At 41.8% G+C, this 13,904-nt stretch overlaps 1 protein-coding gene across 1 annotated transcript in view; it reads left to right on the top strand.

Annotated features, from left to right (window-relative positions):
• Positions 1-13,904, top strand: part of CWF19L2 (CWF19 like cell cycle control factor 2) — a 339,825-nt gene that overhangs the window by 166,045 nt on the left and 159,876 nt on the right. The window lies entirely within an intron of this gene.

Consider the following 13,904-nt stretch of genomic DNA (forward strand, 5'->3'; position numbering starts at 1 on the left):
AAGAAAAGCATTCACCCCATTCTAGATCTGAAAATTCTCTACAGGTTCCTTCAGAATTAAATATTCGGTATGGAATCTGACAGGTTTTACTGTGGCACACAGCATTGACATTTTTTGCTCCTCCTCTTGGCTTGTGCGCAGCACCTTCACTAAGGTGTTGGCTCCTATCCTATCTCTGATTCACTCTCAGGGTGTCCCCAACATGGGATACCTGGACAACCTCCTCCTGAAAGAAAAGTCAGTGCAGGCCTTATACTTAGCAGAGCTTCTGGAGATCGGGTCGGATCGCCTGCAGAAAAAGTATGTATACTGATTTTTTTTCTTTTCAAGGCTAGATAGGTTAATGTTAGAACGTTGATGGCTATAGATGCAGGGATTTTAGTTTTTACATGGACTTGCACTTTAAATATCTCTATGCAGTGCTAAATATAAATAACCAACTATATGGATGGGGAACAAAATATCTGATCCACCCTGAGAATAACAGACAGAAGATATATACATATATATGTATATAATTTGCAGATTATCAGACAGGATTGTAATAATATTATGCAGACAGATTTCCTTGTCATAGGCAGTTAGCCTGCTGACACTTATGCTGGCCATAAACAAACATTTTTTTCCTTACAAAATCTTAATTTTAAGAACGTTGGTTTGATTTTCTAGTCATTAATGGGATCAAATTGACATTCGTTTGACCACAATGATGGGAAAATTAGAAGGAGCAGAAAAGAAAACTTCTTGGTCGAAGGAATTTTCAGACAGTGTATGTGATCTTGGATTAGAAATTACAGTACATTCATTTTAAAATTGAATGTTTAAAAGCAAAAATTTCAAATGTATGAATATTCGTGTTTGAAAATCGATGTGTTTGGGCAGCAAAAGACGCTTAATAGCATTAGCATGCTTTTTTATTTTTTTATTTTTTTTTACCTATCATGATGGGGTTAAAAAACAAAAATGAGCCCTTTATAGTACCAAAACGGCAGATAATCACTACTATAAGGGGCCAATTTACACTGTGAAACAGTAATAATATATAAATGATATCATATGTATACAGTTAGGTCCATATACAGTGTATTTGGACACAGGCACAATTTTTGATTTTTTCAGGTATTTACCAAAACATATTTAACCACTTCAGCTCCGGACCAATAAACACCTTAAGGACCAGAGGTCTTTTTGCAATTTCGCACTGCGCTGCTTTAACTGGTAATTGCGCGGTCATGCAATATTGCACCCAAACGAAATTTGCGTCCTTTTCTTCCCACAAATAGAGCTTTCTTTTGATGGTATTTGATTGCCTCTGCGATTTTTTTTTTTTGCGATATAAATGGAAAAAGAGCGAAAATTTTGAAAAAAAAAAGATATTTTCTTCTTTTTGTTATAAGAAAAATCGAATAAACTAAATTTTAGTCATACATTGAGGGCAAAATTTATTTAGCCACATGTCTTTAGTAAAAAAAATGTCAATAAGCGTATATTTTTTGGTTTGCGCAAAAGTTATAGCGTCTACAAACTAGAGTACATTTTCTGGAATTTACACAGCTTTTAATTTATGACTGCCGATCTCATTTCTTGAGGTGCTAAAATGGCAGGGCAGTACAAATCCCCCCCAAATGACCCCATTTTGGAAAGTAGACACCCCAAGGAAATTGCTGATGGGTATGTTGAGCCCATTGAATATTTATTTTTTTTGTCCTAAGGGATTGAATAATGACAAAAAAAAAAAAAAAAAATTTTTTTTACAAAAAGTTGTCACTAAATGATATATTGCTCACACATGCTATGGGCATATGTGAAATGACACCCCAAAATACATTCTGCTGCTTCTCCCGAGTACGGGGATACCACATGTGTGGGACTTTTTGGGAGTCTAGTCGCGCACGGCACCCCGAAAACCAATCACCACCTTCAGGATTTCTAAGGGTGCAAATTTTTGATTTCACCCCTCACTACCTATCACAGTTTCGAAGGCCATAAAATGCCAAAATAGCACAAAACCCCCCCCAAATGACCCCATTTTGGAAAGTAGACACCCCAAGCTATTTACTGAGAGGCATGTTGAGTCCATGGAATATTTTATATTTTGCCAAAAGTTGCGGGAATATTACAAACTTTTTTTTTTTTTTGCACAAAGTTGTCACTAAATGATATATTGCTCACACATGCTATGTGCAGAAGTCAAATTACACCCCAAAATAAATTCTGCTGCTTCTCCCGAGTACGGGGATACCACATGTGGGGGACTTTTTGGGAGCCTAGCCACATACGGGACCCCGAAAACCAAGCACTGCCTTCCGGATTTGAATATAAAATGCTATAAAAAACAAACTAACCAGAGTCACCCGTAACACTTATACGGTGATCAGTGGTGAAAGGGTTAACTAGGGGCAATCAGGGGGTTCAAATTTTTATTAGGTAGTATATGGGGGTCCCTGGCGCTATATAAAAACCTGACGGGGAACCTAAATAACTAACTGGCTAACCAGCGTCACCAGTGACACTTATACTGTGATCGCTGGTGAAAGGGGGTGAAAGGGTTAACTAGCAGCAATCAGGGGGTTAAAACCATTATTGGGTAGTATATCGGGGTACCTAGCGCTATAAAAACCTGGCGGTGAACCTAAAAAAATAACTAGCTACCTAGCGACACATGCAGCGATCAGAAAAATGATCGCTTAGTGACACTGGCAAAAGGGGGTGAAAGGGTTAACTAGCGGCAATCAGGGGGTTAAAAACATTATTGGGTAGTATATCGGGGTACCTAGCGCTATAAAAACCTGGCGGTGAACCTAAAAAAATAACTAGCTACCTAGCGACTGTAGCGACACTAATGCAGCGATCAGAAAAACGATCGCTTAGTGACACTGGCAAAAGGGGGTGAAAGGGTTAACTAGCGGCAATCAGGGGGTTAAAAACATTATTGGGTAGTATATCGGGGTACCTAGCGCTATAAAAACCTGGCGGTGAACCTAAAAAAATAACTAGCTACCTAGCGACACTAGCGACACATGCAGCGATCAGAAAAATGATCGCTTAGTGACACTGGCAAAAGGGGGTGAAAGGGTTAACTCTAGGGGCAATCAGGGGGTTAAATCTTTATTGGGGGGTGATAGGGGGCTACCCTGGACCTAACACTAACTGTCCTGACAGTTTTTACTGTCACAACTGACACTGAATGCATTGATCAGTAAAGAAATGATCAATGCAATCAGTGACACTGTGACTGGGGGGGGGAGGGGGGGCGGGGGGGGCGATCGGGGGGGGATCGGGGGGGGTTTGTGTGCCTGTGTGTACCTACATGTCAGTGTAGTGTTGGTGCACACTTACTTTTACTGTTCTCCTCGTAGTCCGGTCAAAAAGACCGCCCCGAGGAGAATGACATCACTTCCTCCTTCCTGTGTAAACAATACACAGGGGAGGAAGCTTCTCATTGGCCAGGAGCGATCCAGAGGGGGTGGCCGAAAACCAACGGCCATCCCCTCATCACGGAGCGCTCCTGGACCGAATCGGACCGCCGTAACCAGCGGGAGGGGGTCCGATCGGACCCCCCACCCGCTGGAAGGCAATCACGTGGATGTACGTGATTATGCCTGCCTGTGCCATTGTGCTGACGTACAATGGCAATACGGCGGTCCTCAAGTGGTTAAGCTATCGTTATATAATGATAATATTGGAATTATTGGAATGAAAGTGCACACTCTCAGGTTTAATTTGAGGGTATGTACATCCAAATCAGAGGAAGGGTTTAGAATTACAGCTTTTAAGAATAGCCACCCCCCCCCCCCCCCCCCTTTTCAAGGGCCCAAAAGTAATTAGACAATTGAATTGTTTCATGGCCAGGTGTGGGCTACACCTTTGTTAACCACTTGACCACTGGGCACTTAACCACTTCCCACCCGGCCAATGTATATATACGGCCGGGTGGGAGCCGCCTGCTCCTGATAGGACGTTCAGGAACGTCCTTCAGGAGTAGCGGGATCGCGCGCGCCCGCGCAGCGGCGCGATCCCGATGTGCTCGTGTCACCCGGACACGGCACATCTCAGATCGGCAGGAGGGCTCTGTGATTGGCCCTCCTGATCACATGACGCCCGTGTCCAATCACGGCCGTCATGTGATGTAAACAAACAGCCGGTTGCTAGGCAATCGGCTCTCCTCTCCTCACACGGAAGTCATCGCAGAGGAGAGGAGAGCGGATCGCTGCAGCCGGCTGATGATCAGTGAGTATGGGCTGCTTTTCACAGCTTTTTACTCACTGATCATCAGTGTAGTGTCAACACACAACACACCACACAGTACAAACACAGTCCCCACATATGTCCCCAAAACACACATGTCCCAAAACATACATGTCCCCAAATAATAAAAACACATGTCCCTAATAATAAAAACATGTCCCCCACATATGTCCCACTAAAATCACATGTCCCAATGATTATCTGCACACATATGTACGTGATCACCTGCACACATATGTACATGATCATTTGCGTACATATGTCCGTGATCACACAAACCAATTATTATTCACTTAACGGAATTTTTTTTACCAAAAACATGTAGCAGAATACATTTTAGCTTAAATTTATGACAAAATTTGATTTTATTGGATTTCTTTTCAAATAGAAAAAAGAAAATATTGTTTTTTTCCCAAATTTCCACTTTTTTTGCGCTTATATCGCAAAAAAAAAAAAACGGAGTCGTGAATAAATACCACCAAAATAAAGCTCTATTTGTGCGAACAAAATGATAACAATTTCATTTGGGTACAGTGTAGCATGACCGCGCAATTGTCACTGAAAGCGCTAGAGCGCTGAAAGCTGAAAATTGGGCTGGGAAGGAAGGGGGTGAAAGTGCCCTGTATTGAAGTGGTTAAACACCCTTAATAACCAGACCAATTTTCAGCTTTCGGTGCTCTCACATTTTGAATGACAATTACTCAGTCATGCAACACTGGACCTATATGAAATGTTTGTCCTTTTTTTCACACAAATAGAGCTTTCTTTTGGTGGTATTTAATCACCGCTGGGTTTTTTTATTTTTTGTGCTATAAAAGAAAAAATACAGAAAATTCTGTAAAAAAACAAATTTTTCTTTGTTTCTGTTATAAAATTTAGCAGATTAGTAATTTTTTCTTCATAAATTTTGGCCAAAATTTATACCACTACATATCTTTGGTAAAAATAAGTACAAATTGGTGGATATTATTTGGTCTTTGTGAAAGTTATAGAGTCCACAAGCTATGGTGCCAATATCTGAAAATTGATCACACCTGAAGTACTGACGGCCTATTTCAATTCTTGAGACCCTAACATGCCAAAAAAGTACAAATACCCCCCAAATGACCCCTTTTTGGAAAGAAGACATACCAAGGCATTTAGTAAGAGGCATGATGAGTTTTTTGAAGTTGTCATTTTTTCCCACAATTCTTTGCAAAATCAAGATTGTTTTTCCTTTTTTTTTATTTTTTTCACAAAATTGTCATATTATCAGTTTATTTCTCACACAGCATATGCATACCACAAATTACACCCCAAAACACATTCTGCTATTACTCCCGAGTACGGTGATACCACATGTGTGAGACTTTTACACAGCGTGGCCACATACAGAGGCCCAACATGCATGGAGCGCCATCAGGCGTTCTGGAGCACCCAGGACAATTCTGACATTTCTCTCCTACATGTAAAAATCATCATTTATTTGCTATAAAATTACATAGAATCCCAAAACATTATATATGTTTTTTTAGCAAACACCCTGGAGAATACAATGGTGGTCGTTGCAACTTTTTATCTCGCACGGTATTTGCGCAGCAATTTTTCGAATGCTTTTTTTTGGAAAAAAAACAGTTTTGTGCTTAAAAAAAAAAAAACACAGTAAAGTTAGCCCAATTTTTGCATAATGTGAAAGATGAAGTTACACCGAGTAAATCGATACCCAACATGTCACTCTTCAAAATTACACAGGCTCGTGGAATGACGCCAAACGTCGCTACTTAAAAATCCCCATAGGCGACGATTAAATTTTTTTTTTACTGGTTATATGTTTTGAGTTACAGAGGAGTTCTAGGGCTAGAATTATTGCTCTCGCTCCAACGTTCGCATCGATACCTCACATGTGTGGTTTGAACACCGTTTTCATATGTGGGCGGGACTTACGTATGCCTTCGCTTCTGCATGCGAGCACATGGGGACAGGGGTGCTTTAAAAAAAAAATATATATTTTACTTTATTTATTTTAGTTTGACATTTTTTTCCCCAAAAATAAATTTTTTGATAACTTTTATTCCTATTACAAGGAATGTAAACATCCCTTGTAATAGGAATATGGCATGACAGGTCCTCTTTACAGTGAGATATGGGGTCAATAAGACCCCGCATCTCACCTATAAGCTGGGAAGCCTGAAAAAAAAAAAAAAGATTCTGGATTTGATCGTATTGGCGAGTCGGTAGAAGCACCGGAGGGCGGCGGGAGGGGGGGGGGGGCCGTGTCTATGGCTGGGTATTGCAGGGTATCACCGACTATGGCTGGGTATCTCAGAGTATGGTGTTGCAGAGTATTGCGTTGCAGAGCATTGCAGGATATTGGAGGGTGTTGCAGAGCATTGCAGAGTGTTGCACGGTATTGGCGGGTGTTGCAGAGCATTGCAGAGTGTTGCAGGGTATTGGTGGGTGTTGCAGAGCATTGAAGAGTGTTGCAGAGCATTGCAGAGTGTTGCAGGGTATTGGCGGGTGTTGCAGGGTATTGCGGAGTATTGCTTGGTATTGCAGGGTATTGCAGGGTAATGGCAGGGTATTGCAGAGTATTTGCAGGGAATTGGGTTAATTTTCGGTGAGCAGCGATGTGGGCACAGCAGATGCAGCCCACATCGCTGCTGACACCGATCTCTTCCCCCTCCGCTGTTCCGATCGGTACACAAGTATTTGTTTACAAGTGATCACTCCGTCATTTGACGGAGCGATCACGTGGTAAACGGCCGATATGAGCGGCCGTTTACCGTGATCCGTGATGCGCCGGGTCCTGTGGACCCGGCGGTCACGGATGCTCTCGAGTGCGCGCCCCAGGGGGCGCGCGAGAGCGGAATTCTGGGAGGACGTCATATGACGGCCTCCCAGAGTTAAGAAACCGCCCTGTAGCCGTCATTCGGCTATAGGCCGGTTATTAAGTGGTTAATTAAGCAGGTAAAATGTCTGGAGTTGATTGTAAGTGTGGTATTTGCATTTGGAATCTATTGCTGTGAACCTACATCATGCGTTTAAAGGAGTTGTCCGTGCAAGTGAAACTGGCCATTGTAAGGCTTCAAAAACTGAACAAATCCACCAGAGAGATAGCAGCAACATTAGTAGCACCCAAATCAACATTTTGGTACATTCTGAGGAAAGAAGAGCGCACTGATGAGCTCCGCAACATAAAAAGGCCTAGACATCCACAGAAGACAGCATTGATGGATGATGGCAAAATCCTCTGTATGCTAAAGAGCCATTCACAACATCCAGACAAGTGAAAGACACTCCCCAGGAGGTGGGTGTATCATTGTCAAAGTCTAGAATCAAGAGAAGACTTCCCGAGAGCAATTACAGAGAGTTTACTACTAGGTGAAAACCATTCATAAACCTGAAGAATAGAAAAGCCAGATTAGACTTTTCCAAAAAAACATCTAAAAAAACAAGACCAGTTCTGGAAAAGCATTCTTTGGACAGATGAAAGTAAGATTAATCTGTTCCAGAATGACAGGAAGAAAAAGTGTGGAGAAGGCTTGGAACAGCTCTTGATCCAAAGCACACAACGACATCTGTAAAACATGGTGGAGGCAGTATAATGGCATGGGCATACATGGCTTCCAGTGGCACTGGGTCATTTGTGTTAATCGATGATGTGACAGAAGCAGCTGGATGAATTCTGCAGTGTTTAGAGATATACTGTCAGTTCAGATTCAGCCAAATGCAGCAAAGCTGATTGGACAGTACAGATGGACAGTGACCCAAAACACACTGCAAAAGCAACCCAGGAGCTTTTGAAGGAAACAAAGTGGAATATTGTGCAATTGCTGAGTCAAGACTCATCTCAACCCAATTGAGAATGTGGTATCCATTTTCTGATGGCAAAACTAAAGGCAGAAAGACCCACAAACAAAGAATAACTGAAGACAGCTGCCGTTGTAGCCTGGCAAAGCGTGAGAGAGGAGGAAACATTTTATTTAAGATTATATTAAATTGTCCAATTACATTTGATCCCCTGAAAATGTGTATCAAAATGGTTGCAGTTCCTAAAATTTGTACTTGATACTTGGACCCCTTTCACACTAGGGCAGTACGGGCATTAATGGTAGAGCGCCGCTAGTTTCAGTGGCACTTTTCTGCTGCTAACAGGATGCTTATAACCCCTGCTAGCGGCTGAAGAAAGGGTTAATAGTGTCTGTGTTGCATCGCTGCAGAATCGCTTTGCAGGGGCTTTGGCAGCGCTGTCTATTTAATCTCAATGGGCAGGGTATTTTGGGAGCTGTGTACACACCGCTTCCGCACCGCCCCAAAGATGCTGCTTGCAGGACTTTTTTTTTTTTCTCATCCTGCAAGTGCACCACCCCAGGGTGAAAGCATTCTGACTTTCGTACTGGGGTGGCATGAAAGGCGCTAGTTTTAGCACTAAAACACCTGAAAAGCACCCCAGTGTGAAAGGGGTCTTATGTTCAACGCCTTGAACTAAAGCTGAAAGTCTGCACTTCAAATCAATTTGGATTGTTCAATTTAAATTTTATTCTGGTGACATACAGAGCCAAAAGCATGAAAACTGTGCCTGTGTCAAAATATATATGGACCTAACTGTATATATATCTATATACAGCTGTGCTCATACGTTTACATACCCTGACAGAATTTGATTTCTTGACTATTTTTTTTTTTTTTACTTTTCTTTCACTCCTGGTTAATGTTTGGCTGAAGCCATTTATTATCAATCAAATGTCTTTTACTCTCTTTAAATCATAATCACAACATAAACTACACGAAGGAATCCTGATCAAAAGTTTACATACCGCAGTTCTTAATACCGTGTATTGCCCCCTTGACATCAATGACAGCTTGAAGTCTTTTGTAGTATTTGTGGATGAGGCTCTTTATCTTCTGAGATGGTAAAGTTGCCCATTCCTCTTGGCAAAAAGCCTCCAGTTCCTGTAAATTCTTGGGCTGTCTTGCATGAATTGCACATTTGAGCTCTCCCCAGAGTGGCTCAATGATATTGAGGTCAGGAGACTGAGATGGCCACTCCAGAACCTTCACTTTATTCTGCTGTAGCCAATGACAGGTTGACTTGGCCTTGTGTTTTGGATCATTGACATGTTGGAATGTCCAGGTATGTCCCATACACAGCTTTCTGGCTGATAAATGCAAATGTTCCTCTAGTATTTTTTGATGACATACTGCATTTACCTTGCCATCAATTTTGACCAAATTTCCTGTGCCTTTTGTAGCTCACACATCCCCAAAACATCAGCGATCCACCTCCGTGTTTCACAGTAAGAATGGTGTACCTTCCATCATAGGCCTTGTTGACTCCTCTCCAAATGAACGTTTATGTTGTGGCTGAAAAGCTTAATTTTGATTTCATCACTCCAAATGACTTTGTGACATTTGCGTAGTAATGGCTTTCTTCTGGCGACTCGACCATGCAACCCATCTTTCTTCAAGTGTCTCCTTACTGTGCATCTTGAAACAGCCACACCACGTTTTCAGAGAGTCCTGTATTCCACCTGAAGTTATTTGTGGGTTTTTCTTTGCATCCCAAACAATTTTCCTTGCAGTTGTGGCTGAAATTTTAGTTGGTCTACCTTTTGGTTTCAACAGAACCCCTAATTTTCCACTTCTTGATTAGAGTTTGAACACTACTAATTGACATTCTCAATTCCTTGGATAACTTTTTATATCCCTTTCCTGTTTTATATAGTTCAACTACCTTTTCCCGCAGATCCTTCGACAATTCTTTTGCTTTCCCCATGACTCAGAAGCCAGAAACATCAGTGCAGCACTGGATGAAAGATGCAAGGGCCTGTCAGGAGTCCAGAAACTCATAGACCTTTTATATACACACACTAATTACAAGCAAACAGATCACAGGTGAGGATGGTTACCTCTAATAGCCATTCAAACCCCTTTGTGTCAACTTATGTGCATGTTATCAGACCAAAATCACCAGGATATGTAAACTTTAGACCACAATCATTTGGGTAGTTTCTGTTGTGATTATGATTTAAAAAGAATAAACACAGTTGATTGATAATAAATGGCTTCAGCCAAACGCTAACCATGAGTAAAAGAAATGTTTTTGTGTTATCATTCATATTCTCCGAAAAATGGGCAAGAAATCATAAATTCTGCCAGGGTATGTAAACTTATGAGCACAACTGTATATAATAAAAAATATACTCAGAAGTAGGATATACAGGGTATTTTAACTGGGAATCGCTATATAAGCTATATGAAGGGCGGAGGGGGATATAAACCTTTTATATTAAAGTAGTACTAAAGCCTGAGACTTTTTTCATGGATATAATCATTTTAACCAATTCAGATCCATGCTATAACCGAATGACTTCTACAGCGCAGACCTACTTTGCCGGGAGGGCATCAATAGACATCTCCTGTGCTTGAGTGGCATGTGCGTCCCCTGCAGGGCGCGTGCAGCACGCTCTGTAATCAGTGAGTCTGAGACTCGCTGGATCACAGATCGAAGTAAAGGGTCGATCTCCCACCCCTTACCCACGTGATCAGATGTCAGCCAGTGACAGCTGATCATGTGATGTAAACAGAGCCGGTAATCGGCTATTTTTTTCTTGGGTTACTGGTGCCCAATAAGCAAGTGGTTAAATATAAGCCTCCACCTCTGGGTTATGATGCTGATCTTACCCGCACAGAGTCATTTAAGTAATTTTTAATCAGATTTTTTTATTTTTAAACAACAAACTTGTCATACTTACCTGCTCTGTGTAATGGTTTTGCACAGAGCAGCTCTGATTCTCCTCATCTGGGGTCCCCCACTGGCGCTTCTGGCTCCTCCTGCCTTCAGAGTGCTCCTATAGAAAGCTGCAAAGCATAGTATAGAGTGCCCCTATGGCAAGGTAAAAAAAATATCTACCTTTTGGAATCACTGATCTCCTGCCCAGAACTACATGTCCTATGAGGCAGCGCTTCTCACACATTCACAAGCTCTCAGGCCGTTATTGACATATATGAACGGTGTATTGTGCTGTATGTGTGCTGCACTGTATTTTCTGATATGTAAACAAATCATGCATTCTGTATTGCAGAATAACTAATCGGATGACCAACTAATTGATTATGAAAATAGCTGACAGCTATTTTCATAATCAATTTTGCCAATTAGTTGTTTCAGCCCTAGTCCTCCACACGTGGCAAAACAACAGACTTCCTTTAATTTATCTCTCCTCGTCAGCATGTACATGCTTTCATTTAACTCCATTTGCCTCTTGGAGATGAGCAAAGCACAGGTTTGTTTTAAAGAATAAAGATTTAGATTTAGAAGTGCTGTGAAATATGTTTGTATATTAAAAATGTCATCTTCATTAAATAGATCACATTATTATTAAAGTAAATCTGTGCTATTTCCAGACCAGGCAAACTAACACACAGGCTGCACAGCAGGTAACCTCTTTTTATGCTTCTTTTCATGATCTGAGCAGGTTGATTTGCCTAGGTTTATGACAAGTTTACTTTTTGAAAACCAGACTTACTCTTGATCTTATTTTTAAAACTATGTAAAGTTCAGATCAAGGGAAATTAGTATAGTGAGTTACACTAATAATCTAGTTTCATACCCACAGATCTTCAGTCTCAGTTCCTCAATTCCAAGAGCTCTTCTAGGCCCCTTGCCGATAAGACTGCGCATTGGGGATTTGTTGTTTTGCTTAAAGCATAACTCCAGCCAAAACTTCAGGCCAAACTCCAGCTTTGTGTCACTTTAAAATAGTTTGGGCCAAGCTGGTCCAAACATACAATTTTTTTTCACTAAGCTTGTTCAAACAAACAATTTTTTTCACTAACAGATGTGCCCACTGGGAGCACTGTATAAGATGTAGGGTCAACATCAGTTGCATACAGCACTGCATTCCAACAGCAGGACAGGGACTTACCATCCCATTTTCAGAACTAAATCGAGTGGGGCTGAGCACTGTACAGCCATTCACCGGAAGCTTTGCATCTTCTGAATGTGTACAAGGCGTTTTCTGTTTGGCTGAGATAGAGATCATGACATTATCCACCCGCTGTAACAGCTTAGTGTTCAAGTTCACCACCGTGCTGCCACATATTGGCATATATATGCACATAGCCAGTATTAAGGGGTTAAAATGTTTATAAATCCTAACAATGAACCCATCTTATTTGCTTCCCTTTGTTCTGTTTTGCATTTGCAGCAGTTGCATGCATGGCACACGGGACAGGCTGAGATTACATATATGGCACATGGGACAGTCTGAGATTTCATACAAGGCACACGGGACAGTCTGAGATTGCATACATGGGACAGCCTGAGATTGCATACATGGCACATGGGACAATTTCTCACTGTGCTACATGAAAAGGAGATGCAACCCCATTTGTCAGCTAACACCTCTGCCTGTAACCTAATGCACAATGCACTTCTAGCTGAGTGTACCTGCAGGAATAGTCACTCGGCTCCCTCTGCTCAGCTGCTCACACCTCCCTCTTTCAGGCACCTCCCATCCCACCTACTCAAGCAGCAGCTCTGATTTCCAGGGTGCAGGGCGTGCTCAGCTGGCAGAGGATGACACCATATTCATCTATCCTGCTCCTCTGACCAGCTCCCCGCAGCTGCAAGCAAAACGAGTGGCTATGGACACTGCAAGGACCATTCACGGACACCATTGTCCATGTACGGACCCCTTACCAATCCCTGTCCTAGTTGCTATCTTGCACTACAGACTTGTTAGCCTTTTTGTTGTGGAGATCTGAGAGCGGGAGTGACTGAATGGTTTAGCAAAAGACACTGGACATGGCTAACACTACTCCAACTACAAAAAAATGCTATATGTTGCAAGCTCACAACAGAACATAAGAGGTGAGTGAATTTCTGCCAGATCAAAATATAATTTTATTTACTTGGAGTGTCTTTAAAAGGATAAAACACACGTATTATGTAGATATATAATGCACATGTTTTTTCGTTTTTTCTTTTTCATACATCACAGGACAGAGTGAGGCTATTATTCATTACTTACTGGGTTATACTTCATCTCCGGGTGAATTGACACTGGTAGACCAAAGGTCTTTAGACATGAAGTGGTCCTCTATATAACCGCTCCCATACAAGAGGTACTTACGTTTTTTTGTTTTGTTTTGTTTTTTACCAGTGTCTGTAAGGTGGATGGACATGTTTGAGCTTTTTTGAGCTCCAGGTCTTGAAGTCTCAGCACAGTTCTAAAATTAATAAAGGGGTTGACCGATCGGATCCATTTGAAACAAGCTTATATTCTAAGATAAATGGTACCCGAGCTCTGCAAAGAAGACGCAAGGATCCTGTGAAGTTTTGCCTGTAATGCGACCTATGGGCACTGGACCCTACGTAGTGGAACCCTGGACACCACACAGCTAAGGCATTCCTGCAGGGGTACTGTACAGGTCCAAGTGAGTGGACCCTAAAACATGAAAAGGGTACCCAGTCCTTGAAGGTCCTCAAGTGACAGAAACCAGGCTCTTAGTTTCTAAGGTTGCCCTGAGCCTGGACGGATAAGTGACACCTGTTTAGCGGTGAGTGCAGGGTGGAGTTTGGGCTAGCTGCTGGTGTTTTTATTGGAGTACCTTTTTCCTGTTGTCTTTTGCTGTTTTACCTTATGGAGAGTCCGCGCACAGAGGTGCACCAT

The sequence above is a fragment of the Lithobates pipiens genome, unplaced genomic scaffold, assembly GCF_037356315.1.
Source record: "Lithobates pipiens isolate NorthernLeopardFrog02 unplaced genomic scaffold, aLitPip1_a1.2 Scaffold_16, whole genome shotgun sequence".
NCBI classification, from domain to species: Eukaryota; Metazoa; Chordata; class Amphibia; order Anura; family Ranidae; genus Lithobates; species Lithobates pipiens.